Source organism: Vicugna pacos, unplaced genomic scaffold, assembly GCF_048564905.1.
Source record: "Vicugna pacos unplaced genomic scaffold, VicPac4 scaffold_19, whole genome shotgun sequence".
Taxonomy (NCBI): Eukaryota; Metazoa; Chordata; class Mammalia; order Artiodactyla; family Camelidae; genus Vicugna; species Vicugna pacos.
Window position 1 is genome coordinate 21903940 of NW_027328740.1, and position 27420 is coordinate 21931359.

At 45.6% G+C, this 27420-nt stretch overlaps 3 long non-coding RNA genes across 3 annotated transcripts; 1 reads left to right on the forward strand and 2 right to left on the reverse strand.

Moving 5' to 3' along the window:
- Positions 1 to 27420, forward strand: LOC140693361 (uncharacterized). Its single transcript, XR_012069113.1, has 3 exons — positions 1 to 208; positions 16062 to 16611; positions 27172 to 27420. It is a non-coding gene; the product is annotated as an uncharacterized lncRNA (long non-coding RNA).
- Positions 16550 to 21658, reverse strand: LOC140693364 (uncharacterized). The gene is made up of 3 exons (XR_012069116.1): positions 21294 to 21658; positions 18034 to 18106; positions 16550 to 16660 (listed from the first exon to the last, which is right to left on the reverse strand). It is a non-coding gene; the product is annotated as an uncharacterized lncRNA (long non-coding RNA).
- On the reverse strand, positions 21728 to 26848 carry LOC140693362 (uncharacterized). The gene is made up of 3 exons (XR_012069114.1): positions 26575 to 26848; positions 23313 to 23385; positions 21728 to 21939 (listed from the first exon to the last, which is right to left on the reverse strand). It is a non-coding gene; the product is annotated as an uncharacterized lncRNA (long non-coding RNA).

The window sequence follows — 27420 nt, forward strand, 5'->3', positions numbered from 1 at the left end:
CTCTGTGTACTGTGAACTGTTAGACAGTTTAAAGACGTGTGAAACCATCAACTGAAAATGGACACACTTCCCTCCGTTGGTACTGTGCATAGAGATCTGAACAAAAGGGAAGAGGGAAGGACAAAGGCCCATGGGACGCTAGTGGGTAGAATCACATTTACCTTAGGAACCTCTCGTCGGGTGCAGCCCCTCCCCCAACACTGACAAGGTGCAGCAGCCATTGGGGATGGCAGTTAGCGGTTGGATTCCAGGTGGAATGTTGGTGTGTACCGCGAGGCTTGTTGTGGCTGGTGGATCCTAGGTAACCGGGCAGAGTTCTGTGGGTGGATCAGTGTGATGGAGGGGCTGCCGCCCTCTGTGGAGCTTGGCTTAGGTCTTTGGTTCGGGAAGCTGTGTCAGTTCGAGATACTGCTGCTGCCCAAAGACCTGAGTTCACGGGTCAGTTTCCAGAACCTGAAAGGGCAGACAGTGGAAGATCTGCCTGTCATCAGCTTACTGGTGAGGCTCCGAGGTACTGTCAGACTTGCCCAGTCCTGGTGAAGTCGACTTTATGGGAGACACGAAGAGAAGCTGGCCGAAAAGCTGGCTGCACGGATTGAGGAGAGATGCGAACACAATGATGAGAGATGTTGTGCTACAGTGGAGAATACTGGCCTGGAGACAGCTGTAGAAGATACCAGGCTCGAAAGACATTCATGAGACATATTGAACCTCGCTGATCCTGGCAGAAACCTACGGAGTGCCAACATGGACTTGAGGAAGTTCCTCGATTCTCTGCTCCAAGAACGGGTCCAAGATCCCTGACGTCAAAAAGAGAAGAGATGGCCAAGATCATCAAAATGCTCATGTTCTTGGAAGAGGTCGTGAGAATCCACACGTCCCAAGGGGCATTTCCAAGCCCTACAGACCAAAACGCACCAAGCCCAGGTAAGCCTTTTCCCAGGTTGGGGCCTAGCTATCAAGCACTTGCTCTTCCCTCCCCTCTACTCAGGCATCCATTTGAAGGATCAGTACCTGAGCTGCAATGAAGCCAGTACGAGAATGGCAAGCCCCTCCTAGAACCAGAGTTCCCCCAGCTTCACACTCTGTGAACAACAGTGATCTCCTTAAAGGTCAAATAGTCTCGACTGAAATATATATGGATTGAATACTTACCTCCCACAAAGAAACGATGGCCTTCCACTAGATTCCGCAAATGCTGGGTTTATGTCTTCTCTGGGGTGAAGGGAGTGTGGTAAGTGAGGGGAATCTTTGACTGAACTTGAATATGTATTAGGCCTCCGTTTTTCAAGACAGTCTAGGTAAATAATAGAATCAGATAGTGAACTGAACTGTAAAAGTCGCCAATGACATCAAAGTCACAGCTATGTGGACAGTCTTTCAGTTGAGTCAAGCCACCGGGGGCACTATATCATGGGGTGTAGACTTGGTTGCGTTCAATTGCTTTACCCAACGTGATCGGATGGTTAAGTTTTTCATCACTGATAGGAGAACACCTGGTTCTCAATAGCCTAGCATAGCTGCAGCAGTGTTCCCTGAGCTATAATGCCTCCAGGTGCTTTTGGATTCAAACCTAAATGTATTTATTTGGTTTGTTTTCTCTTTTATTTTCCTAGAGAGGGATGTTACCCCTTGAAATGCCAACACTGGCCAGTAGGTGTCATTGGGAGTAAAGGGCACCACATGCACTAGTGAATCCAAGGTTGGGGGTTATTTCAAATTTCCAATAGTTATTTCATGGTACCTGTTGGTTTCGGAGGCTTCAACAGAAAAGAGTTGACATGACCCCTTTAACAGTTTGGACCGCTAGTTTGCATTCTATCTGTCTAGGTTTTCCTTAGTGCTGACAAAATGTTACCAAAATTGACAAGTCTGGCTTCTAGGTCGATTTAGTATGTTTCAGAAACTAACTTCATTTTCGTATAACTCCCAAAACATTTATATAAATTCTATTAAATTTTTAAAGACTGCAAATGAGATATCAACACAATGTCAAAACTGGAGTCTTCGGACAATCCCTCCAACCACGGCTGTATAGTAACAAAGAGCAAAACAAAAATCACATTTCTGTGAAATGAATCTGGAAAGTGTTGATTCATCGATGCCCATTTGGCAGAGAAGCAGTGCAACCTGCGCTCACTCGCTCCCATGTACACAGCAATGGAAATATCCACTCATCCAGCCCTTGGCACAGGACACTTGCCGAAGAGAAGTCTGTTACTTCCAAAGACAGGATGAGGCCTCAGAACACCTGGAAGCAGGAGAAGGCAAAGCAGGGAATGGAAACCAGTGCAGGGTCTGACCCCTGGTGATGGAGCAGCAAAGGTGAAACTCTCTTTAACTTGGACGCACACTCTCAAGCGGACAGGAGACATGGGATTGAAGGTGATGTGCTGAGTGTTAGAAGAGTGCACAGCAGACGCTTGGCTGGCAGAACTCAAAGAAACCAGCACAAAATATCCCCAAAGTTGATTCTGAGACCAAGATCCGAGCTGCCAAATTTGAGGTAGCAGAGGCAGCGGTCAGTGAGGAATAGGGCTATGGATGATGGCACACGATGTTTCTCAGGGATCTAGAGTGGGTTGTGGGATGTGGTGGGTCTATCAAGAGAGCAAACCCACCAGTGACCGCAATGAGAAAGCAACTACACTGGCGTGCTCGGTTGAGATTATCTATATGTCCCATGGCTACACACAGTGAATCTGCAGGACCAGGGACCAATTGGGCATTTTGCCAATAGAGCACGTGTGGGGCTGAATCATAGATATCATGCATCGGGTCTGAGGGATCCAGGGGGCCTTCACTTTGAAATCAGAATGAAAAGCCTTAGGATCTGCTACATTCATAACCTGCTCTAGGATTATGGTTTGATTCGAGGCACAGGGTGCGCAACAGCTCTCTGGTTGCCTTCGTGCACCCGTGCCACAAGGACGAGAGGACAAGAAAGAGAGGTCCAAGTCCACAGCGTGAGAAGTGGAAGCATTTCCTTCAGCGTTATCTCCCAAAAGCCGATGCTACATTTTGGATGGCACCGGCACGGTACGGCACCGAGGACACCAAGGTCGGTCTGCGGGATCTTTCCAGCAGGCCCTGATGTGTGACATCCATAGATCTGCTTCCACTGGTGTTTCTGTAGACAGAGAAGCTCTGGGAAGGACTGGTTTCACTGGGACATTCCCGTGGCACTACAAAGCACAAACGCACTCTCAGTTGGCTGTTTTGGAAACACTCCAAAATGACACAGAGCAGAATGCAGAGCTGAGAACTTTAGAAGCTTCATTTCCACAATAGGAAGTGTCCTGTGCACTTTCAGAATTGTGAGATAAGCGTAATCAAAAGGAGTTTATGCTAATCGAAATAGTATGGGGTGTTCATCAAAACAAAGGCAACACCAGCAATTGGAGGGGTACCAGGCAACACACACAGGAACAGGACATGGCATCAATGTCTAGGAGAAATTGTCCTCACAGGAATCCCATGGAATTGCGCAGAGCCAAGAGTCTAAAGTTTTCACTTAACAAAGCCCTAGAAGTCTACATTAGATACCTGATATTACCTGACCAGTGGAGATGAAGAAGTACAGTAAAAGAAGCAGGAAGTTCCATTTTCAGTTCCAACGAGATTGAAGGCCCAAAAGATAAGCTTTCAAACAACTAGACTGCAAAACTCTATCCAGAGCAAGTATTGAAAACGGAGGTGAGGGAATCCCTTAAAAACAACAGTGTCTCAGAATCACAAAAGGCAGAATACCAGAAAAGGGGAAGAGAAAGTCGAAAGACGAGCCAAATAATATCAGAAAACTCAATGGATGGGATAATATCAAGGCTAAAATTCAGTCCTAAGCAGACTACGTAATGCAGAGGGACGCGTGAATGACTGTGAAGACAGGGGGACAGAAATCCCTCGTCAGAAACAGACATAGGAAAGCAAGTTCAAACCAATGAACACATTGCTGTGGAATCCTGGGGTAAGACAAGGCATGAAAGACTAGGATTCGTAAGAGTCCCAGATGGAAAAGCAAGAGAGAAAGAAACACAAAATTTCTGAAAAGTGATCTGTCAAAAAATCAGACTGAAACTTGCTGAAAGCCAAGAGAGAATCATCTATGCGAATTCAGGAAGTACACAGCATCCAAAGGAGGTGGAATCCCAATAGACCTACCAGCAGCAGAAGGAGTCAAATCAACAAAGTTCATGAGCATCCCAGTGATTTAAAATGCGCCTGGAGGAAAACAACATAGTCCCAACAGAACCTCCAGAGGGGTTTCGGCTGATATCTCGGCAGCCATATTGCAGGAGAGGGAGGAGTGCCAGGACATAGACCACATCCTGAATGGCCAAATGCTGCCATCTAGGGTAGCCTAGGCCACATGACCGCCATTTCTAATAACGGCAGAACTAGAGAATTCCACAGACCGGCCAATCTTAAAAGAATTCAGCAGTTCGAACCTTATCCTAAAAGAAATGTTGAGAATCCTCCCCTGAATAGAAAAGCAGCAGGATGAATTGGAAAGAAGAAAACCCGTATTGGAAATGCAAGAAGAGCATGAGTGGCAAAAAGAAACAAGAAGAAGGCAAGGAGGACATCAAAACCCTAAAGATGGGAGAGGGAAGCAGGAAGTCCTAGGTGATTGGAAGCACTATCTCAAGTGAATCAGCTTAAATGACTCTCAGTTGGAAGTGAACGGAGAGATACATGGCCTGACGTGATTGCAAAACAAACGAGAAGCAGACCAACAAAGAATCAAACCAACAAACAAGCACCCAAAGGGTACGGTTGGCTGACAGATACCAAGGGAACCATGATCATTCGAAAGAAAATACTCAAGGTGATGTCAAGGATCATTCAGCCCGCATCGACCCAGTATCGCGGCTTGCATTTACTCAGCACACTTGTATTCGGGATTCAGAGGCGTGCATTTATATTCGTAAATATTGATTCATAAGAGCATATCGTGACCTACCCAAATGCCGATTTGGAGTCAAAAGAATTCCTAGTCCGTGATATAGACTTGCAAGTCTTCCAACAGGATGAATGAATGCCATATTCTACCCTAAGTCTAGAAGAAATGGCATAAGCCTATCACAAAAACAAGTAGTTCTGCAAAAGTGTACTAAGTGCAAAAGAGACAGACAGTAAAGTGCACATTGGGGTTGGTTTCATTTCTAGGAATTTCAGCCCCCATGAAACCAATGGATCCATGTCCTGAGAGTGCGGGGTTTTCAGTAGAAATCAACCGACGGATATGTATTCCGAGTGTCTGGATGTTACAGGAACAATAGTTTCCTGTAGTGGGTCTCTGTGTACTGTGAACTGTTAGAGAGTTTAAAGACGTGTGAAACCATCAACTGAAAATGAACACACTTCCCTCCGTTGGTACTGTGCATAGAGATCTGAACAAAAGGGAAGAGGGAAGGACAAAGGCCCATGGGACGCTAGTGGGTAGAATCACATTTACCTTAGGAACCTCTCGTCGGGTGCAGCCCCTCCCCCAACACTGACAAGGTGCAGCAGCCATTGGGGATGTCAGATAGTGGTTGGATTCCAGGTGGAATGTTTGTGAGTACCGCGAGGCTTGTTGTGGCTGGTGGATCCTAGGTAACCGGGCAGAGTTCTGTGGGTGGATCAGTGTGATGGGGGGCCTGCTGCCCTCTGTGGAGCTTGGCTTAGGTCTTTGGTCCGGGAAGCTGTGTCAGTTCGAGTTACTGCTGCTGCCCAAAGACCTGAGTTCACGGGTCAGTTTCCAGAAACTGAAAGGGCAGACAGTGGAAGATCTGACCGTCATCAGCTTACTGGTGAGGCACTGAGGTACTGTCAGACTTGCCCAGTCCTGGTGAAGTCGACTTTATGGGAGACACGAAGAGAAGCTGGCCGAAAAGCTGGCTGCACGGATTGAGGAGAGATGCGAACACACTGATGAGAGATGTTGTGCTACAGTGGAGAATACTGGCCTGGAGACAGCTGTAGAGGATACCAGGCTCGAAAAACATTCATGAGACATATTTAACCTCGCTGATCCTGGCAGAAACCTACGGAGTGCCAACGTGGACTTGAGGAAGTTCCTCGATTCTCTGTTCCAAGAACGGGTCCAAGATCCCTGACGTCTTGAAGAGAAGAGATGGCCGAGATGATCAAAATGCTCATGTTCTTGGAAGAGGTCGTGAGAATCCACACGTCCCAAGGGGCATTTCCAAGCCTTTAGACCAAAATGCACCAAGCCCAGGTAAGCCTTTAACAGGTTGGGGCCTAGCTATCAAGCACTTGCTCTTCCCTCCCCTCCACTCAGGCATCCATTTTGAGGGATCAGTACCTGAGCTGCAATGAAGCCAGTAAGAGAAGTGCAAGCCCATCCTAGAATCAGAGTTCCTCTAGCTTCATCCTCTGTGAACAACAGGGAACCCCATAAAGGTCAAATACTCTCGTATGAAATAGATAGGAATTGAATACTTAGCTCCCACAAAGAAACGATGGCCTTCCGCTAGATTCAGCAAATGCTGGGTTTTTGTCTTCTCTGGGGTGAAAGGAGTGTGGTAAGTGAGGGGAATCTTTGACTGAACTTGAATATGCATTAGGCCTCCATTTTTCAAGACAGTCTAGGTAAATATTAGAATCAGATAGTGAACTGAACTGTAAAAGTCGCCAATGTGATCAAAGTCACAGCTATGTGGACAGTCTTTCACTTCAGTCAAGCCCCCGGGGGCATTATATCATTGGGTGCAGTCTTGGTTGCGTTCAATTGCTATACCCAACATGATCGGATGATTAAGGTTTCTCATCACTGATAGGAGAACACCTGTTCCTCAATAGCCTAGCATAGCTGCAGCAGGGTTCCCTGAGCTATAATGCCTCTAGGTGCTTTTGGATTCAAACTTAAATGTATTTATTTGGTTTGTTTTCTCTTGTATTTTCCTAGAGAGGGATGTTACCCCTTGAAATGACAACACTGGCCAGTAGGTGTCATTGGGAGTAAAGGGCACCACGTGCACAAGTGAATCCAAGCTTGGGGGTTATTTCATGTTTCCATTAGTTATTTCATGGTTCCTGTTGGTTTCGGAGGCTTCAACAGTAAAGAGTTGACATGACCCCTTTAACAGTTCGGACTGCTAGTTTGCATTCTATCTGTCTATGTATTCCTTAGAGCTGACAAAATGTTACCGAAATTGACAAGTCTGGCTTCTAGGTCGATTTAGTATGTTTCAGAAACTAAATTCATTTTCGTATAACTCCCAAAACATTTATATAAATTCAATTAAATTTTTAAAGACTGCAAATGAGATATCAACACAATGTCAAAATTGGAGTCTTCGGACAATCCCTCCCACCACGGCTGTATAGTAACAAAGAGATAAGAAGAAATCAAATTTCTGTGAAATGTATCTGGAAAGTGTTGATTCATCGATGCCCAGTTGACAGAGAAGCAGTGCAACCTGCGCTCACTCGCTCCCATGAACACAGCAATGGAAACATCCATTCACCCAGCCCTTGGCACAGGACACTTGCCGAAGAGAGGTCTGTTACTTCCAAAGACAGGATGAGGCCTCAGAACACCTGGAAGCAGGAGAAGGAAACACAGGGAATGGATACCAGTGCATGGTCTGAGCCCTGTTGATTGAGCAGTAAAGGTGAAACTCTCTTTAACTTGGACGCACACTCTCAAGAGGACAGGAGACGTGGGACTGAAGGTGATGCGCTGAGTGTTAGAAGAGTGCACAGCAGATGCTTGGCTGACAGAACTCAAAGAATCCAGTGCAAAATATCCCCACAGTTGATTCTGAGACCAAGATCCGAGCTGCCAAATTTGAGGTAGCAGAAGCAGCGTTCAGGGAGGGATAGGGTTACGGATGATGGCACACGCTGAGTCTCAGGGATCTGGTGTGCGTTGTGGCATGTGGTGGGTCCTATCAAGAGAGCAAACCGACCTGTGACCCCAATGAGCAAGCAACCATCCTGGCGCACGCAGTTGAAATTATCGATATGTCCCATGGACACACCCAGTGCATCTGCAGAACCAGAGACCAATTTGTCATTTTGCCAATAGAGCATGTGTGGGGCTGAATCAGAGATATTGTGCATCGGGTCTGAGGGATCCAGGGGGCCTTGGGTTTGAATTCAGAATGAAAAGCCTTAGGATCTGCTACATTCATAACCTGGGCTGTGATTATGGTTTGGTTTGAGGCACAGGATGTGCAACAGCTCTGTGGTTGCCTTCATGCACCCGTGCCACAAGGATGAGAGGACAAGGAAGTGTGGTCCAAGACATCAGCATGAGAAGAGGAAGGATTTCCCTCAGTTTATCTCTCAAAAGCGGATGCTACATTTTGGATGGCACCGGCACGGTTCGGCAGCGAGGACATCAAGTTCGGGCTGCGGGATCATTCCAGCAGGCCCCGATGTGTGACATCCATAGATATGATTCCACTGATGTTTCTGCAGACAGAGAAGCTCTTGGAAGAACTGGTTTCAGTGGGACATTCCGGTGGCACTACAAAGCACAAGCGCACTCACACTCTGCTCTTCTGGAAACACTCCAAAATAACATAGAGAAGAATGCATAGCTGAGAACCTTTAGAAGCTCCATTTCCACCAGAGGAAGTGTCCTGTGCTCTTTCAGATTTGTGAGATAAGCGTAATCAAAATGAGGTTATCCTAATTGATATAGTATGGGGTGTTCATCACAACAAAGGCAACACCAGTAATTGGAGATAGACCAGACAACACACACAGGAACAGGACATGGCATCAATGTCTAGGAAAATTTGTCCTCACAGAAATCCCATGCAATTGTGTAGAGCCAAGTGTCTAAAGTTTTCACTTCACAAAGCCCTAGAAGTCTACATTAGATACCTGAAATTACATGACCAGTAGAGATGAAGAAATACAGTAAAAGGAAAAGGAAGTACCATTTTCAGTTCCAAAGAGATTGAAGGCCCTAAAGATAAGCTTTCAGACAACTAGACTGCAAAACGCTCTCCAGAGCAAGTATTGAAAATGGAGGTGAGGGAAACACTGAAGAACAACAGTGTCTCAGAATCACAAAAGGCAGAATACCAGAAAAGGGGAAGAGAAAGCCTAAAGACGAGCCAAAAAATATCAGAAAACTCAGTGGATGAGAAAATATCAGGGCTAACATTCCGTCCTAAGCAGACTAGATATTGCAGAGGGACGCGTGAATGACTTTGAACACAGGGGAACAGAAATCCCTCGGTGAGAAGCACACATAGGAAGCAAGTGCAAACCAATGAAAACACTGCTGTTGAATCCTGGTTGAAGACAAGGCATGAAAGACTAAAATTCGAAAGAGTCCCAGATGGAAAAGCAAGAGATAAAGAAACAAACAATGTTTGAAAAGTTATGTGTAGAAAAATCAGACTGAAACTTGCTGAAAGCCAAGATAGAATCATCTAGGCGAATTCAGGAAGTACACAGCGTCCAAAAGAGGTGGAATCCCAATAGACTTAGCAGCAGCTGTATGATCCAAATCAACAAAGTTCATGAGCATCCCAGTGATTTAAAATGCGCCTGGAGGAAAGCAACATAGTCACAAGAGAACCTCCAGAGGGGTTTCAGCTGCTATCTCAGCAGCAATATTGCAGGACAGGGAGGAGTGCCAGGACATAGACCATAGCTTGAATGGCAAAATGCTGCCATCTAGGGTAGCCTATGCCACATGACCACCATTTCTAATAACAGCAGAGCTAGAGAATGCCACAGACCTGCAAATCTTAAAGAATTCAGCAGTTCGAAACTTATCCTAAAAGAAAAGTTGAGAATTCTCCCATGAAGGGATAAGCAGCAAGATGAAATGGAAAGAAGAAAATCCTTATTGGAAATGCAAGAAGAGCATGAGTGGAAAAGAAGAAACAAGAAGAAAGCAAGGAGGACATCAAAACCCTAAAGATGGGAGAGGGAAGCAGGAAATCATAGGGGATTGGAAGCACTATCTTAAGGGAGTCAGCTTATATGACTCTCTGTTGGAAGCAAACGGAGAGATGCATGGCCTGACGTGTTTGCAAAACAAACGGGAAGCAGACCAAGAAAGAATCAAACAAACAAACAACACAAAAAGGGTAGGGTAACATGAATATTCAAAAGAAATTACTCAAGGTGATGTCAAGGATCATTCAGTACGCATCGACCCAGTATCGCGGCTTGAATGTACTCAGCACACCTGTATTCGGAAATCAGATGCGTGCATTTATATTCGTAAATATTGATTCATATGAGCATATCGTGACCTAAACCAAATGCTGATTTGGAATCCAATGGATTCCTAGTCCGTGATATAGACTTGCAAGTCTTCCAAAAGGATGAATGAATGCCATATTCTACACTACGTCGAGAAGAATTGGCACAAGCCTATAACAAGGAAAATAGCTCCGCAAAAGTGTACTAAGATCAAAAGAGACAGGCAGTAAAGTGCACATTGGGGATTGTATCATTCCTAGGAATTTCAGCCCCCTTGAAACAAATGGATAGATGTCCCGTGAATGCGGGTGTTTCAGCAGAAATCAACCGACGGCTATGTATTGCGGGTGTGCCCATATTACAGGAACAATATTTTCCCTTAGTGGGTCTCTGTGTACTGTGAACTGTTAGAAAGTTTAAAGACGTGTGAAACATTCAACTGAAAATGGACACACTTCCCTCCGTTGCTACAGTGCATACAGATCTGAACAAAAGGAAAGAGGGAAGAAGAAAAGCCCATGGGACGCTAGTGGGTAGAATCACTTTTACCTTAGGAACCTCCCGTTGGATGCAGCCCTTCCCCCAACACAGACAAGATGCAGCAGCCATTGGGGATGGCAGTTAGCGGTTGGATTCCAGGTGGAATGTTGGTGTGTACCGCGAGGCTTGTTGTGGCTGGTGGATCCTAGGTAATCGGGCAGAGTTCTGTGGGTAGATCAGTGCGATGGAGGGGCTGCCACCCTTTGTGGAGCTTGGCTTAGGTCTTTGGTCCGGGAAGCTGTGTCAGTTCGAGATACTGCTGCTGCCCAAAGACCTGAGTTCACGGGTCAGTTTCCAGAACCTGAAAGGGCAGACAGTGGAAGATCTGCCTGTCTTCAGCTTACTGGAGAGGCTCCGAGGTCCTTTCAGACTTGCCCAGTCCTGTTGAAGTCGACTTTATGGGAGACACGAAGAGAAGCTGGCCGAAAATATGGCTGCACGGATTGAGGAGAGATGCGAACACATTGATGAGAGATGTTCTGCTACAATAGAGAATACTGGCCTGGAGACAGCTGTAGAGGATAGCAGGCTCGAAAGGCATTCATGAGAAATATTGAACCTCGCTGATACTAGCAGAAACATACGGAGGGCCAACGTGGACTGGAGGTAGTTCCTCAATTCTCTGCTCCAAGAACGGGTCCAAGATCCCTGACGTCTAAAGAGAAGAGATGGCAGAGATGATAAAAACGCTCATGTTCTTGAAAGAGGTCAGATAATCCACACGACCCAAGGGGCAATTCCAAGCCATTCAGATCAAAGTGCACCAAGCCCAGGTAAGCCTTTTCCCAGGTTTGGGCCTAGCTATCAAGCACTTGCTCTTCCCTCCCCTCCACTCAGGCATCCATTTTGAGGGATCAGTACCTGAGCTGCAATGAAGCCACTAAGAGAACAGCAAGCCCCTCCTAGAATCAGAGTTCCTCTAGCTTCATCCTCTGTGAAAAACAGGGAACCCCATAAAGGTCAAATACTCTCGTATGAAATAGATAGGAATTGAATACTTAGCTCCCACAAAGAAACGATGGCCTTCCGCTAGATTCAGCAAATGCTGGGTTTATGTCTTCTCTGGGGTGAAGGGAGTGTGGTAAGTGAGGGGAATCTTTGACTGAACTTGAATCTGTATTAGGCCTCCGTTTTTCAAGACAGTCTAGGTAAATATTAGAAGTCAGATAGTGAACTGAACTGTAAAAGTCGCCAATGACATGAAATACACAGCTTATGTGGACCGTCTTTCAATTGAGTCAAGCCCCCGGGGACAATCTATCATGGGGGTGCAGACTTGGGTGCATTCAAATGCTTTACCCAACATGATCGGATGATTAAGTGTTCTCATCACTGATAGAAGAACACCTGGTTCTCAGTAGCCTAGCATAGCTGCAGCAGGGTTCTCATAGCTAAAATGCATCTAGGTTCTTTGGATTCAAAGCTAAATGTATATATTTAGTTCGTTTCCTCTTGTATTTTCCTTGAGAGGGATATTACACCTTTAAATGCCAACATTGACAAGTAGGTGTCATCGGGAGTAAAGGGAACCACATGCACAAGTGAATCCAAGCTTGGGGGTTAATTCATGTTTCCATTAGTTATTTCATGGTTCCTTTTGGTTTCGGAGGCTTCAACATTAAAGAGTCGACATGAAACCTTTAACAGTTCGGACTGCTAGTTTGCATTCTATCTGTCTATGTTTTCCTTAGAGCTGACAAAATGTTACCGAAATTGACAAGTCTGGCTTCTAGGTCGGTTTAGTATGTTTCAGAAACTAACTTCATTTTCGTATAACTCCCAAAACATTTATATAAATTCAATTAAATTTTTAAAGACTGCAAATGAGATATCAACACAATGTCAAAACTGGAGTCTTCGGACAATCCCTCCCACCACGGCTGTATAGTAACAAAGAGATAAGAAGAAATCACATTTCTGTGAAATGTATCTGGAAAGTGTTGATTCATCGATGCCCAGTTGACAGAGAAGCAGTGCAACCTGCGCTCACTCGCTCCCATGAACACAGCAATGGAAACATCCACTCACCCAGCCCTTGGCACAGGACACTTGCCGAAGAGAGGTCTGTTACTTCCAAAGACAGGATGAGGCCTCAGAACACCTGGAAGCAGGAGAAGGAAAAGCAGGGAATGGAAACCAGTGCATGGTCTGAGCCCTGTTGATGGAGCAGTAAAGGTGAAACTCTCTTTAACTTGGACGCACACTCTCAAGCGGACAGGAGACATGGGATTGAAGGTGATGCGCTGAGTGTTAGAAGAGTGCACAGCAGATGCTTGGCTGACAGAACTCAAAGAATCCAGTGCAAAATATCCCCACAGTTGATTCTGAGACCAAGATCCGAGCTGCCAAATTTGAGGTAGCAGAGGCAGCGTTCAGGTAGGGATAGGGCTACTGATGATGGCACACGCTGAGTCTAAGGGATCTGGAGTGCATTGTGGGATGTGGTGGGTCCTATCAAAAGAGCAAACCGACCTGGGACCCCAATGAGCAAGCAACCACCCTGGCGCGCGCAGTTGAAATTATCGATATGTCGCATGGCCACATCCAGTGCATCTGCAGGACCAGAGACCAATTTGGCCTTTTGCCAATAGAGCATGTGTGGGGCTGAATCAGAGATATTGTGCATCGGGGCTGAGGGATCCAGGGGGCCTTGGGTTTGAATTCAGAATGAAAAGCCTTAGGATCTGCTACATTCATAACCTGGGCTGTGAATATGGTTTGGTTTGAGGCACAGGATGTGCAACATCTATGTGGTTGCCTTCCTGCACCCGTGCCACAAGGATGAGAGGACAAGGAAGTGTGGTCCAAGACCACAGCGTGAGAAGAGGAAGGATTTCCTTCAGTTTATCTCTCAAAAGCAGATGCTACATTTTGGATGGCACCGGCACGGTTCGGCAGCGAGGACACCAAGTTCGGGCTGCGGGATCATTCCAGCAGGCCCTGATGTGTGACATCCATAGATATGCTTCCACTGGTGTTTCTGCAGACAGAGAAGCTCTTGGAAGAACTGGTTTCAGTGGGACATTCCGGTGGCAATACAAAGAACAAGCGCACTCACACTCTGCTCTTCTGGAAACACTCCAAAATAACATAGAGTAGAATGCAGAGCTGAGAACCTTTAGAAGCTCCATTTCCACCAGAGGAAGTGTCCTGTGCTCTTTCAGATTTGTGAGATAAGCGTAATCAAAATGAGGTTATCCTAATCGAAATAGTATGGGGTGTTCATCACAACAAATGCAACACCAGCAATTGGAGATAGACAAGACAACACACACAGGAACAGGACATGGTATCAATGTCTAGGAAAATTTGTCCTCACAGAAATCCCATGCAATTGTGTAGAGCCAAGAGTCTAAAGTTTTCACTTCACAAAGCCCTAGAAGTCTACATTTGATACCTGAAATTACCTGACCAGTAGAGATGAAGAAATACAGTAAAAGGAAAAGGAAGTACCATTTTCAGTTCCAAAGAGATTGAAGGCCCTAAAGATAAGCTTTCAGTCAACTAGACTGCAAAACGCTCTCCAGAGCAAGTATTGAAAATGGAGGTGAGGGAAACACTGAAGAACAACAGTGTCTCAGAATCACTAAAGGCAGAATACCAGAAAAGGGGAAGAGAAAGCCTAAAGACGAGCCAAAAATATCAGAAAACTCAGTGGATGAGAAAATATCAGGGCTAACATTCCGTCCTAAGCAGACTAGATATTGCAGAGGGACGCGTGAATGACTTTGAAGACAGGGGAAGAGAAATCCCTCGGTCAGAAGCACACATAGGAAAGCAAGTGCAAACCAATGAAAACACTGCTGTTGAATCCTGGTTGAAGACAAGGCATGAAAGTCTAAAATTCGAAAGAGTCCCAGATGGAAAAGCAAGAGATAAAGAAACAAACAATGTTTGAAAAGTTATGTGTAGAAAAATCAGACTGAAACTTGCTGAAAGCCAAGTTAGAATCATCTAGGCGAATTCAGGGAGTACACAGCGTCCAAAAGAGGTGGAATCCCAATAGACTTAGCAGCAGCTGTATGATCCAAATCAACAAAGTTCATGAGCATCCCAGTGATTTAAAATGCGCCTGGAGGAAAGCAACATAGTCACAAGAGAACCTCCAGAGGGGTTTCAGCTGCTATCTCAGCAGCAATATTGCAGGACAGGGAGGAGTGCCAGGACATAGACCATAGCTTGAATGGCAAAATGCTGCCATCTAGGGTAGCCTATGCCACATGACCACCATTTCTAATAACAGCAGAGCTAGAGAATGCCACAGACCTGCAAATCTTAAAAGAATTCAGCAGTTCAAAACTTATCCTAAAAGAAAGGTTGAGAATTCTCCCCTGAATGGATAAGCAGCAAGATGAAATGGAAAGAAGAAAACCCTTATTGGAAATGCAAGAAGAGCATGAGTGGAAAAGAAGAAACAAGAAGAAAGCAAGGAGGACATCAAAACCGTAAAGATGGGAGAGGGAAGCAGGAAATCATAGGGGATTGGAAGCACTATCTTAAGGGAGTCAGCTTATATGACTCTCTGTTGGAAGCCAACGGAGAGACGCATGGCCTGACGTGTTTGCAAAACAAACGAGAAGCAGACCAAGAAAGAATCAAACAAACAAACAACACAAAAAGGGTAGGGTAACATGAATATTCAAAAGAAATTACTCAAGGTGATGTCAAGGATCATTCAGTACGCATCGACCCAGTATCCCGGCTTGAATGTACTCAGCACACCTGTATTCGAACATCAGAGGCGGGCATTTATATTCGTAAATATTGATTCATATGAGCATATCGTGACCTAACCCAAATGCCGATTTGGAATCCAATGGATTCCTAGTCCGTGATATAGACTTGCAAGTCTTCCAACAGGATGAATGAATGCCATATTCTACACTACGTCGAGAAGAAATGGCACAAGCCTATAACAAGGAAAAGTAGCTCCACAAAAGTGTACTAAGGTCAAAAGAGACAGGCAGTAAAGTGCACATTGGGGATTGTATCATTCCTAGGAATTTCAGCCCCCTTGAAACAAATGGATAGATGTCCCGTGAATGCGGGTGTTTCAGCAGCAATCAACCGACGGCTATGTATTGCGGGTGTGCCCATATTACAGGAACAATCGTTTCCCTTAGTGGGTCTCTGTGTACTGTGAACTGTTAGAAAGTTTAAAGACGTGTGAAACATTCAACTGAAAATGGACACACTTCCCTCCGTTGCTACAGTGCATACAGATCTGAACAAAAGGAAAGAGGGAAGAACAAAGGCCCATGGGACGCTAGTGGGTAGAATCACATTTACCTTAGGAACCTCTCGTCGGATGCAGCCCCTCCCCCAACACTGACAAGATGCAGCAGCCATTGGGGATGGCAGTTAGCGGTTGGATTCCAGGTGGAATGTTGGTGTGTACCACGAGGCTTGTTGTGGCTGGTGGATCCTAGGTAACCGGGCAGAGTTCTGTGGGTGGATCAGTGCGATGGAGGGGCTGCCACCCTCTGTGGAGCTTGGCTTAGGTCTTTGGTCCGGGAAGCTGTGTCAGTTCGAGATACTGCTGCTGCCCAAAGACCTGAGTTCACGGGTCAGTTTCCAGAACCTGAAAGGGCAGACAGTGGAAGATCTGCCTGTCTTCAGCTTACTGGAGAGGCTCCGAGGTCCTTTCAGACTTGCCCAGTCCTGTTGAAGTCGACTTTATGGGAGACACGAAGAGAAGCTGGCCGAAAATATGGCTGCACGGATTGAGGAGAGATGCGAACACATTGATGAGAGATGTTCTGCTACAATAGAGAATACTGGCCTGGAGACAGCTGTAGAGGATAGAAGGCTCGAAAGGCATTCATGAGACATATTGAACCTCGCTGATACTAGCAGAAACATACGGAGGGCCAACGTGGACTGGAGGTAGTTCCTCAATTCTCTGCTCCAAGAACGGGTCCAAGATCCCTGACGTCTAAAGAGAAGAGATGGCAGAGATGATAAAAACGCTCATGTTCTTGAAAGAGGTCAGATAATCCACACGACCCAAGGGGCAATTCCAAGCCATTCAGATCAAAGTGCACCAAGCCCAGGTAAGCCTTTTCCCAGGTTTGGGCCTAGCTATCAAGCACTTGCTCTTCCCTCCCCTCCACTCAGGCATCCATTTTGAGGGATCAGTACCTGAGCTGCAATGAAGCCAGTAAGAGAAGAGCAAGCCCCTCCTAGAATCAGAGTTCCTCTAGCTTCATCCTCTGTGAACAACAGGGAACCCCATAAAGGTCAAATACTCTCGTATGAAATAGATAGGAATTGAATACTTAGCTCCCACAAAGAAACGATGGGCTTCCGCTAGATTCATCAAATGCTGGGTTTATGTCTTCTCTGGGGTGAAGGGAGTGTGGTAAGTGAGGGGAATCTTTGACTGAACTTGAATATGTATTAGGCCTCCGTTTTTCAAGACAGTCTAGGTAAATATTAGAAGTCAGATAGTGAACTGAACTGTAAAAGTCGCCAATGACATGAAAGACACAGCTTATGTGGACCGTCTTTCAATTGAGTCAAGCCCCCGGGGGTAATCTATCATGGGGGTGCAGACTTGGTTGCATTCAAGTGCTTTACCCAACATGATCGGATGATTAAGTGTTCTCATCACTGATAGAAGAACACCTGGTTCTCAGTAGCCTAGCATAGCTGCAGCAGGGTTCTCATAGCTAAAATGCATCTAGGTTCTTTGGATTCAATGCTAAATGTATATATTTAGTTCGTTTCCTCTTGTATTTTCCTTGAGAGGGATATTACACCTTGAAATGCCAACATTGACAAGTAGGTGTCATCGGGAGTAAAGGGAACCACATGCACAAGTGAATCCAAGCTTGGGGGTTAATTCATGTTTCCATTAGTTATTTCATGGTTCCTTTTGGTTTCGGAGGCTTCAATATTAAAGAGTCGACATGAAACCTTTAACAGTTCGGACTGCTAGTTTGCATATTATCTGTCTATGTTTTCCTTAGAGCTGACAAAATGTTACCGAAATTGACAAGTCTGGCTTCTAGGTCGGTTTAGTATGTTTCAGAAACTAACTTCATTTTCGTATAACTCCCAAAACATTTTTATAAATTCAATTAAATTTTTAAAGACTGCAAATGAGATATCAACACAATGTCAAAACTGGAGTCTTCGGACAATCCCTCCCACCACGGCTGTATAGTAACAAAGAGATAAGAAGAAATCACATTTCTGTGAAATGTATCTGGAAAGTGTTGATTCATCGATGCCCAGTTGACAGAGAAGCAGTGCAACCTGCGCTCACTCACTCCCATGAACACAGCAATGGAAACATCCACTCACCCAGCCCTTGGCACAGGACACTTGCCGAAGAGAGGTCTGTTACTTCCAAAGACAGGATGAGGCCTCAGAACACCTGGAAGCAGGAGAAGGAAAAGCAGGGAATGGATACCAGTGCATGGTTTGAGCCCTGTTGATGGAGCAGTAAAGGTGAAACTCTCTTTAACTTGGACGCACACTCTCAAGCGGACAGGAGACATGGGATTGAAGGTGATGCGCTGAGTGTTAGAAGAGTGCACAGCAGATGCTTGGCTGACAGAACTCAAAGAATCCAGTGCAAAATATCCCCACAGTTGATTCTGAGACCAAGATCCGAGCTGCCAAATTTGAGGTAGCAGAGGCAGCGTTCAGGGAAGGATAGGGCTACGGATGATGGCACACGCTGAGTCTAAGGGATCTGGAGTGCGTTGTGGGATGTGGTGGGTCCTATCAAAAGAGCAAACCGACCTGGGACCCCAATGAGCAAGCAACCACCCTGGCGCGCGCAGTTGAAATTATCGATATGTCGCATGGCCACATCCAGTGCATCTGCAGGACCAGAGACCAATTTGGCCTTTTGCCAATACAGCATGTGTGGGGCTGAATCAGAGATATTGTGCATCGGGTCTGAGGGATCCAGGGGGCCTTGGGTTTGAATTCAGAATGAAAAGCCTTAGGATCTGCTACATTCATAACCTGGGCTGTGATTATGGTTTGGTTTGAGGCACAGGATGTGCAACATCTATGTGGTTGCCTTCCTGCACCCGTGCCACAAGGATGAGAGGACAAGGAAGTGTGGTCCAAGACCACAGCGTGAGAAGAGGAAGGATTTCCTTCAGTTTATCTCTCAAAAGCAGATGCTACATTTTGGATGGCACCGGCACGGTTCGGCAGCGAGGACACCAAGTTCGGGCTGTGGGATCATTCCAGCAGGCCCTGATGTGTGACATCCATAGATATGTTTCCACTGGTGTTTCTGCAGACAGAGAAGCTCTTGGAAGAACTTGTTTCAGTGGGACATTCCCGTGGCAATACAAAGAACAAGCGCACTCACACTCTGCTCTTCTGGAAACACTCCAAAATAACATAGAGTAGAATGCAGAGCTGAGAACCTTTAGAAGCTCCATTTCCACCAGAGGAAGTGTCCTGTGCTCTTTCAGATTTGTGAGATAAGCGTAATCAAAATGAGGTTATCCTAATCGAAATAGTATGGGGTGTTCATCACAACAAATGCAACACCAGCAATTGGAGATAGACCAGACAACACACACAGGAACAGGACATGGCATCAATGTCTAGGAAAATTTGTCCTCACAGAAATCCCATGCCATTGTGTAGAGCCAAGAGTCTAAAGTTTTCACTTCACAAAGCCCTAGAAGTCTACATTTGATACCTGAAATTACCTGACCAGTAGAGATGAAGAAATACAGTAAAAGGAAAAGGAAGTACCATTTTCAGTTCCAAAGAGATTGAAGGCCCTAAAGATAAGCTTTCAGTCAACTAGACTGCAAAACGCTCTCCAGAGCAAGTATTGAAAATGGAGGTGAGGGAAACACTGAAGAACAACAGTGTCTCAGAATCACAAAAGGCAGAATACCAGAAAAGGGGAAGAGAAAGCCTAAAGTCGAGCCAAAAATATCAGAAAACTCAGTGGATGAGAAAATATCAGGGCTAACATTCCGTCCTAAGCAGACTAGATATTGCAGAGGGACGCGTGAATGACTTTGAAGACAGGGGAACAGAAATCCCTCGGTCAGAAGCACACATAGGAAAGCAAGTGCAAACCAATGAAAACACTGCTGTTGAATCCTGGTTGAAGACAAGGCATGAAAGACTAAAATTCGAAAGAGTCCCAGATGGAAAAGCAAGAGATAAAGAAACAAACAATGTTTGAAAAGTTATGTGTAGAAAAATCAGACTGAAACTTGCTGAAAGCCAAGTTAGAATCATCTAGGCGAATTCAGGGAGTACACAGCGTCCAAAAGAGGTGGAATCCCAATAGACTTAGCAGCAGCTGTATGATCCAAATCAACAAAGTTCATGAGCATCCCAGTGATTTAAAATGCGCCTGGAGGAAAGCAACATAGTCACAAGAGAACCTCCAGAGGGGTTTCAGCTGCTATCTCAGCAGCAATATTGCAGGACAGGGAGGAGTGCCAGGACATAGACCATAGCTTGAATGGCAAAATGCTGCCATCTAGGGTAGCCTATGCCACATGACCACCATTTCTAATAACAGCAGAGCTAGAGAATGCCACAGACCTGCAAATCTTAAAAGAATTCAGCAGTTCAAAACTTATCCTAAAAGAAAGGTTGAGAATTCTCCCCTGAATGGATAAGAAGCAAGATGAAATGGAAAGAAGAAAACCCTTATTGGAAATGCAAGAAGAGCATGAGTGGAAAAGAAGAAACAAGAAGAAAGCAAGGAGGACATCAAAACCGTAAAGATGGGAGAGGGAAGCAGGAAATCTTAGGGGATTGGAAGCACTATCTTAAGGGGGTCAGCTTATATGACTCTCTGTTGGAAGCCAACGGAGAGACGCATGGCCTGACGTGTTTGCAAAACAAACGAGAAGCAGACCAAGAAAGAATCAAACAAACAAACAACACAAAAAGGGTAGGGTAACATGAATATTCAAAAGAAATTACTCAAGGTGATGTCAAGGATCATTCAGTACGCATCGACCCAGTATCCCGGCTTGAATGTACTCAGCACACCTGTATTCGGACATCAGAGGCGGGCATTTATATTCGTAAATATTGATTCATATGAGCATATCGTGACCTAACCCAAATGCCGATTTGGAATCCAATGGATTCCTAGTCCGTGATATAGACTTGCAAGTCTTCCAAAGGATGAATGAATGCCATATTCTACACTACGTCGAGAAGAAATGGCACAAGCCTATAACAAGGAAAAGTAGCTCCGCAAAAGTGTACTAAGGTCAAAAGAGACAGGCAGTAAAGTGCACCTTGGGGATTGTATCATTCCTAGGAATTTCAGCCCCCTTGAAACAAATGGATAGATGTCCCGTGAATGCGGGTGTTTCAGCAGCAATCAACCGACGGCTATGTATTGCGGGTGTGCCCATATTACAGGAACAATCGTTTCCCTTAGTGGGTCTCTGTGTACTGTGAACTGTTAGAAAGTTTAAAGACGTGTGAAACATTCAACTGAAAATGGACACACTTCCCTCCGTTGCTACAGTGCATACAGATCTGAACAAAAGGAAAGAGGGAAGAACAAAGGCCCATGGGACGCTAGTGGGTAGAATCACATTTACCTTAGGAACCTCTCGTCGGATGCAGCCCCTCCCCCAACACTGACAAGATGCAGCAGCCATTGGGGATGGCAGTTAGCGGTTGGATTCCAGGTGGAATGTTGGTGTGTACCGCGAGGCTTGTTGTGGCTGGTGGATCCTAGGTAACCGGGCAGAGTTCTGTGGGTGGATCAGTGCGATGGAGGGGCTGCCGCCCTCTGTGGAGCTTGGCTTAGGTCTTTGGTCCGGGAAGCTGTGTCAGTTCGAGATACTGCTGCTGCCCAAAGACCTGAGTTCACGGGTCAGTTTCCAGAACCTGAAAGGGCAGACAGTGGAAGATCTGCCTGTCTTCAGCTTACTGGAGAGGCTCCGAGGTCCTTTCAGACTTGCCCAGTCCTGTTGAAGTCGACTTTATGGGAGACACGAAGAGAAGCTGGCCGAAAATATGGCTGCACGGATTGAGGAGAGATGCGAACACATTGATGAGAGATGTTCTGCTACAATAGAGAATACTGGCCTGGAGACAGCTGTAGAGGATAGAAGGCTCGAAAGGCATTCATGAGACATATTGAACCTCGCTGATACTAGCAGAAACATACGGAGGGCCACCGTGGACTGGAGGAAGTTCCTCAATTCTCTGCTCCAAGAACGGGTCCAAGATCCCTGACGTCTAAAGAGAAGAGATGGCAGAGATGATAAAAACGCTCATGTTCTTGAAAGAGGTCAGATAATCCACACGACCCAAGGGGCAATTCCAAGCCATTCAGATCAAAGTGCACCAAGCCCAGGTAAGCCTTTTCCCAGGTTTGGGCCTAGCTATCAAGCACTTGCTCTTCCCTCCCCTCCACTCAGGCATCCATTTTGAGGGATCAGTACCTGAGCTGCAATGAAGCCACTAAGAGAACAGCAAGCCCCTCCTAGAAACAGAGTTCCTCTAGCTTCATCCTCTGTGAACAACAGGGAACCCCATAAAGGTCAAATACTCTCGTATGAAATAGATAGGAATTGAATACTTAGCTCCCACAAAGAAACGATGGCCTTCCGCTAGATTCAGCAAATGCTGGGTTTATGTCTTCTCTGGGGTGAAGGGAGTGTGGTAAGTGAGGGGAATCTTTGACTGAACTTGAATCTGTATTAGTTCTCCGTTTTTCAAGACATTCTAGGTAAATATTAGAAGTCAGATAGTGAACTGAACTGTAAAAGTCACCAATGACATGAAAGACACAGCTTATGTGGACCGTGTATCAATTGAGTCAAGTCCCCGGGGGCCATCTATCATGGGGGTGCAGACTTGGTTGCATTCAAGTGCTTTACCCAACATGATCGGATGATTAAGCGTTCTCATCACTGATAGAAGAACACCTGGTTCTCAGTAGCCTAGCATAGCTGCAGCAGGGTTCTCATAGCTATAATGCCTCTAGGTTCTTTGGATTCAAAGCTAAATGTATATATTTAGTTCGTTTCCTCTTGTATTTTCCTTGAGAGGGATGTTACACCTTGAAATGCCAACATTGACCAGGAGGTGTCATCGGGAGTACAGGGCACCACATGCACAAGTGAATCCGAGCTTGGGGGTTATTTCATGTTTCCATTAGTTATTTCATGGTTCCTGTTGGTTTCGGAGGCTTCAACAGTAAAGAGTTGACATGACCCCTTTAACAGTTCGGACTGCTAGTTTGCATTCTATCTGTCTATGTTTTCCTTAGAGCTGACAAAATGTTACCGAAATTGACAAGTCTGGCTTCTAGGTCGGTTTAGTATGTTTCAGAAACTAACTTCATTTTCGTATAACTCCCAAAACATTTATATAAATTCAATTAAATTTTTAAAGACTGCAAATGAGATATCAACACAATGTCAAAACTGGAGTCTTCGGACAATCCCTCCCACCACGGCTGTATAGAAACCAAGAGATAAAAAAAAATCACATTTCTGTGAAATGTATCTGGAAAGTGTTGATTCATCGATGCCCAGTTGACAGAGAAGCAGTGCAACCTGCGCTCACTCACTCCCATGAACACAGCAATGGAAACATCCACTCACCCAGCCCTTGGCACAGGACACTTGCCGAAGAGAGGTCTGTTACTTCCAAAGACAGGATGAGGCCTCAGAACACCTGGAAGCAGGAGAAGGAAAAGCAGGGAATGGATACCAGTGCATGGTCTGAGCCCTGTTGATGGAGCAGTAAAGGTGAAACTCTCTTTAACTTGGACGCACACTCTCAAGCGGACAGGGGACATGGGATTGAAGGTGATGCGCTGAGTGTTAGAAGAGTGCACAGCAGATGCTTGGTTGACAGAAATCAAAGAATCCAGTGTAAAATATCGCCACAGTTGATTCTGAGACCAAGATCCGAGCTGCCAAATTTGAGGTAGCAGAGGAAGCGTTCAGGGAGGGATAGGGCTACGGATGATGGCACACGCTGAGTCTCAGGGATCTGGAGTGCGTTGTGGGATGTGGTGGGTCCTATCAAGAGAGCAAACCGACCTGGAACCCCAATGAGCAAGCAACGACCCTGGCGCGCGCAGTTGAAATTATCGATATGTCCCATGGCCACACCCAGTGCATCTGCAGGACCAGAGACCAATTTGGCCTTTTGCCAATAGAGCATGTGTGGGGCTGAATCAGAGATATTGTGCATCGGGGCTGAGGGATCCAGGGGACCTTGGGTTTGAATTCAGAATGAAAAGCCTTAGGATCTGCTACATTCATAACCTGGGCTGTGATTATGGTTTGGTTTGAGGCACAGGATGTGCAACAGCTCTGTGGTTGCCTTCGTGCACCCGTGCCACAAGGATGAGAGGACAAGGAAGTGTGGTCCAAGACCACAGCGTGTGAAGAGGAAGGATTTCCTTCAGTTTATCTCTCAAAAGCGGATGCTACATTTTGGATGGCACCGGCACGGTTCGGCAGCGAGGACACCACGTTCGGGCTGCGGGATCATTCCAGCAGGCCCTGATGTGTGACATCCATAGATATGCTTCCACTGGTGTTTCTGCAGACAGAGAAGCTCTTGGAAGAACTGGTTTCAGTGGGACATTCCCGTGGCACTACAAAGCACAAGCGCACTCACACTCTGCTCTTCTGGAAACACTCCAAAATAACATAGAGAAGAATGCAGAGCTGAGAACCTTTAGAAGCTCCATTTCCACCAGAGGAAGTGTCCTGTGCTCTTTCAGATTTGTGAGATAAGCGTAATCAAAATGAGGTTATCCTAATCGATATAGTATGGGGTGTTCATCACAACAAAGGCAACACCAGTAATTGGAGATAGACCAGACAACACACACAGGAACAGGACATGGCATCAATGTCTAGGAAAATTTGTCCTCACAGAAATCCCATGCAATTGTGTAGAGCCAAGAGTCTAAAGTTTTCACTTCACAAAGCCCTAGAAGTCTACATTAGATACCTGAAATTACCTGACCAGTAGAGATGAAGAAATACAGTAAAAGGAAAAGGAAGTACCATTTTCAGTTCCAAAGAGATTGAAGGCCCTAAAGATAAGCTTTCAGACAACTAGACTGCAAAACGCTCTCCAGAGCAAGTATTGAAAATGGAGGTGAGGGAAACACTGAAGAACAACAGTGTCTCAGAATCACAAAAGGCAGAATACCAGAAAAGGGGAAGAGAAAGCCTAAAGACGAGCCAAAAAATATCAGAAAACTCAGTGGATGAGAAAATATCAGGGCTAACATTCCGTCCTATGCAGACTAGATATTGCAGAGGGACGCGTGAATGACTTTGAAGACAGGGGAACAGAAATCCCTCGGTCAGAAGCACACATAGGAAAGCAAGTGCAAACCAATGAAAACACTGCTGTTGAATCCTGGTTGAAGACAAGGCATGAAAGACTAAAATTCGAAAGAGTCCCAGATGGAAAAGCAAGAGATAAAGAAACAAACAATGTTTGAAAAGTTATGTGTAGAAAAATCAGACTGAAACTTGCTGAAAGCCAAGATAGAATCATCTAGGCGAATTCAGGAAGTACACAGCGTCCAAAAGAGGTGGAATCCCAATAGACTTAGCAGCAGCTGTATGATCCAAATCAACAAAGTTCATGAGCATCCCAGTGATTTAAAATGCGCCTGGAGGAAAGCAACATAGTCACAAGAGAACCTCCAGAGGGGTTTCAGCTGCTATCTCAGCAGCAATATTGCAGGACAGGGAGGAGTGCCAGGACATAGACCATAGCTTGAATGGCAAAATGCTGCCATCTAGGGTAGCCTATGCCACATGACCACCATTTCTAATAACAGCAGAGCTAGAGAATGCCACAGACCTGCAAATCTTAAAAGAATTCAGCAGTTCAAAACTTATCCTTAAAGAAAGGTTGAGAATTCTCCCCTGAAGGGATAAGCAGCAAGATGAAATGGAAAGAAGAAAACCCTTATTGGAAATGCAAGAAGAGCATGAGTGGAAAAGAAGAAACAAGAAGAAAGCAAGGAGGACAACAAAACCCTAAAGATGGGAGAGGGAAGCAGGAAATCATAGGGGATTGGAAGCACTATCTTAAGGGAGTCAGCTTATATGACTCTCTGTTGGAAGCAAACGGAGAGATGCATGGCCTGACGTGTTTGCAAAACAAACGAGAAGCAGACCAAGAAAGAATCAAACAAACAAACAACACAAAAAGGGTAGGGTAACATGAATATTCAAAAGAAATTACTCAAGGTGATGTCAAGGATCATTCAGTACGCATCGACCCAGTATCGCGGCTTGAATGTACTCAGCACACCTGTATTCGGACATCAGAGGCGTGCATTTATATTCGTAAATATTGATTCATATGAGCATATCGTGACCTAACCCAAATGCCGATTTGGAATCCAATGGACTCCTAGTCCGTGATATAGACTTGCAAGTCTTCCAACAGGATGAATGAATGCCATATTCTACACTACGTCGAGAAGAAATGGCACAAGCCTATAACAAGGAAAAGTAGCTCCGCAAAAGTGTACTAAGTTCAAAAGAGACAGGCAGTAAAGTGCACATTGGGGATTGTATCATTCCTAGGAATTTCAGCCCCCTTGAAACAAATGGATAGATGTCCCGTGAATGCGGGTGTTTCAGCAGCAATCAACCGACGGCTCTGTATTGCGGGTGTGCCCATATTACAGGAACAATCATTTCCCTTAGTGGGTCTCTGTGTACTGTGAACTGTTAGAAAGTTTAAAGACGTGTGAAACATTCAACTGAAAATGGACACACTTCCCTCCGTTGCTACAGTGCATACAGATCTGAACAAAAGGAAAGAGGGAAGAACAAAGGCCCATGGGACGCTAGTGGGTAGAATCACTTTTACCTTAGGAACCTCTCGTCGGATGCAGCCCCTCCCCCAACACTGACAAGATGCAGCAGCCATTGGGGATGGCAGTTAGCGGTTGGATTCCAGGTGGAATGTTGGTGTGTACCGCGAGGCTTGTTGTGGCTGGTGGATCCTAGGTAACCGGGCAGAGTTCTGTGGGTGGATCAGTGCGATGGAGGGGCTGCCGCCCTCTGTGGAGCTTGGCTTAGGTCTTTGGTCCGGGAAGCTGTGTCAGTTCGAGATACTGCTGCTGCCCAAAGACCTGAGTTCACGGGTCAGTTTCCAGAACCTGAAAGGGCAGACAGTGGAAGATCTGCCTGTCTTCAGCTTACTGGAGAGGCTCCGAGGTCCTTTCAGACTTGCCCAGTCCTGTTGAAGTCGACTTTATGGGAGACACGAAGAGAAGCTGGCCGAAAATATGGCTGCACGGATTGAGGAGAGATGCGAACACATTGATGAGAGATGTTCTGCTACAATAGAGAATACTGGCCTGGAGACAGCTGTAGAGGATAGCAGGCTCGAAAGGCATTCATGAGACTTATTGAACATCGCTGATACTAGCAGGAACATATGGAGTGCCACCGTGGACTGGAGGAAGTTCCTCAATTCTCTGCTCCAAGAACGGGTCTAAGATCCCTGACATCTAAAGAGAAGAGATGGCAGAGATGATAAAAACGCTCATGTTCTTGAAAGAGGTCAGATAATCCACACGACCCAAGGGGCAATTCCAAGCCATTCAGATCAAAGTGCACCAAGCCCAGGTAAGCCTTTTCCCAGGTTTGGGCCTAGCTATCAAGCACTTGCTCTTCCCTCCCCTCCACTCAGGCATCCATTTTGAGGGAT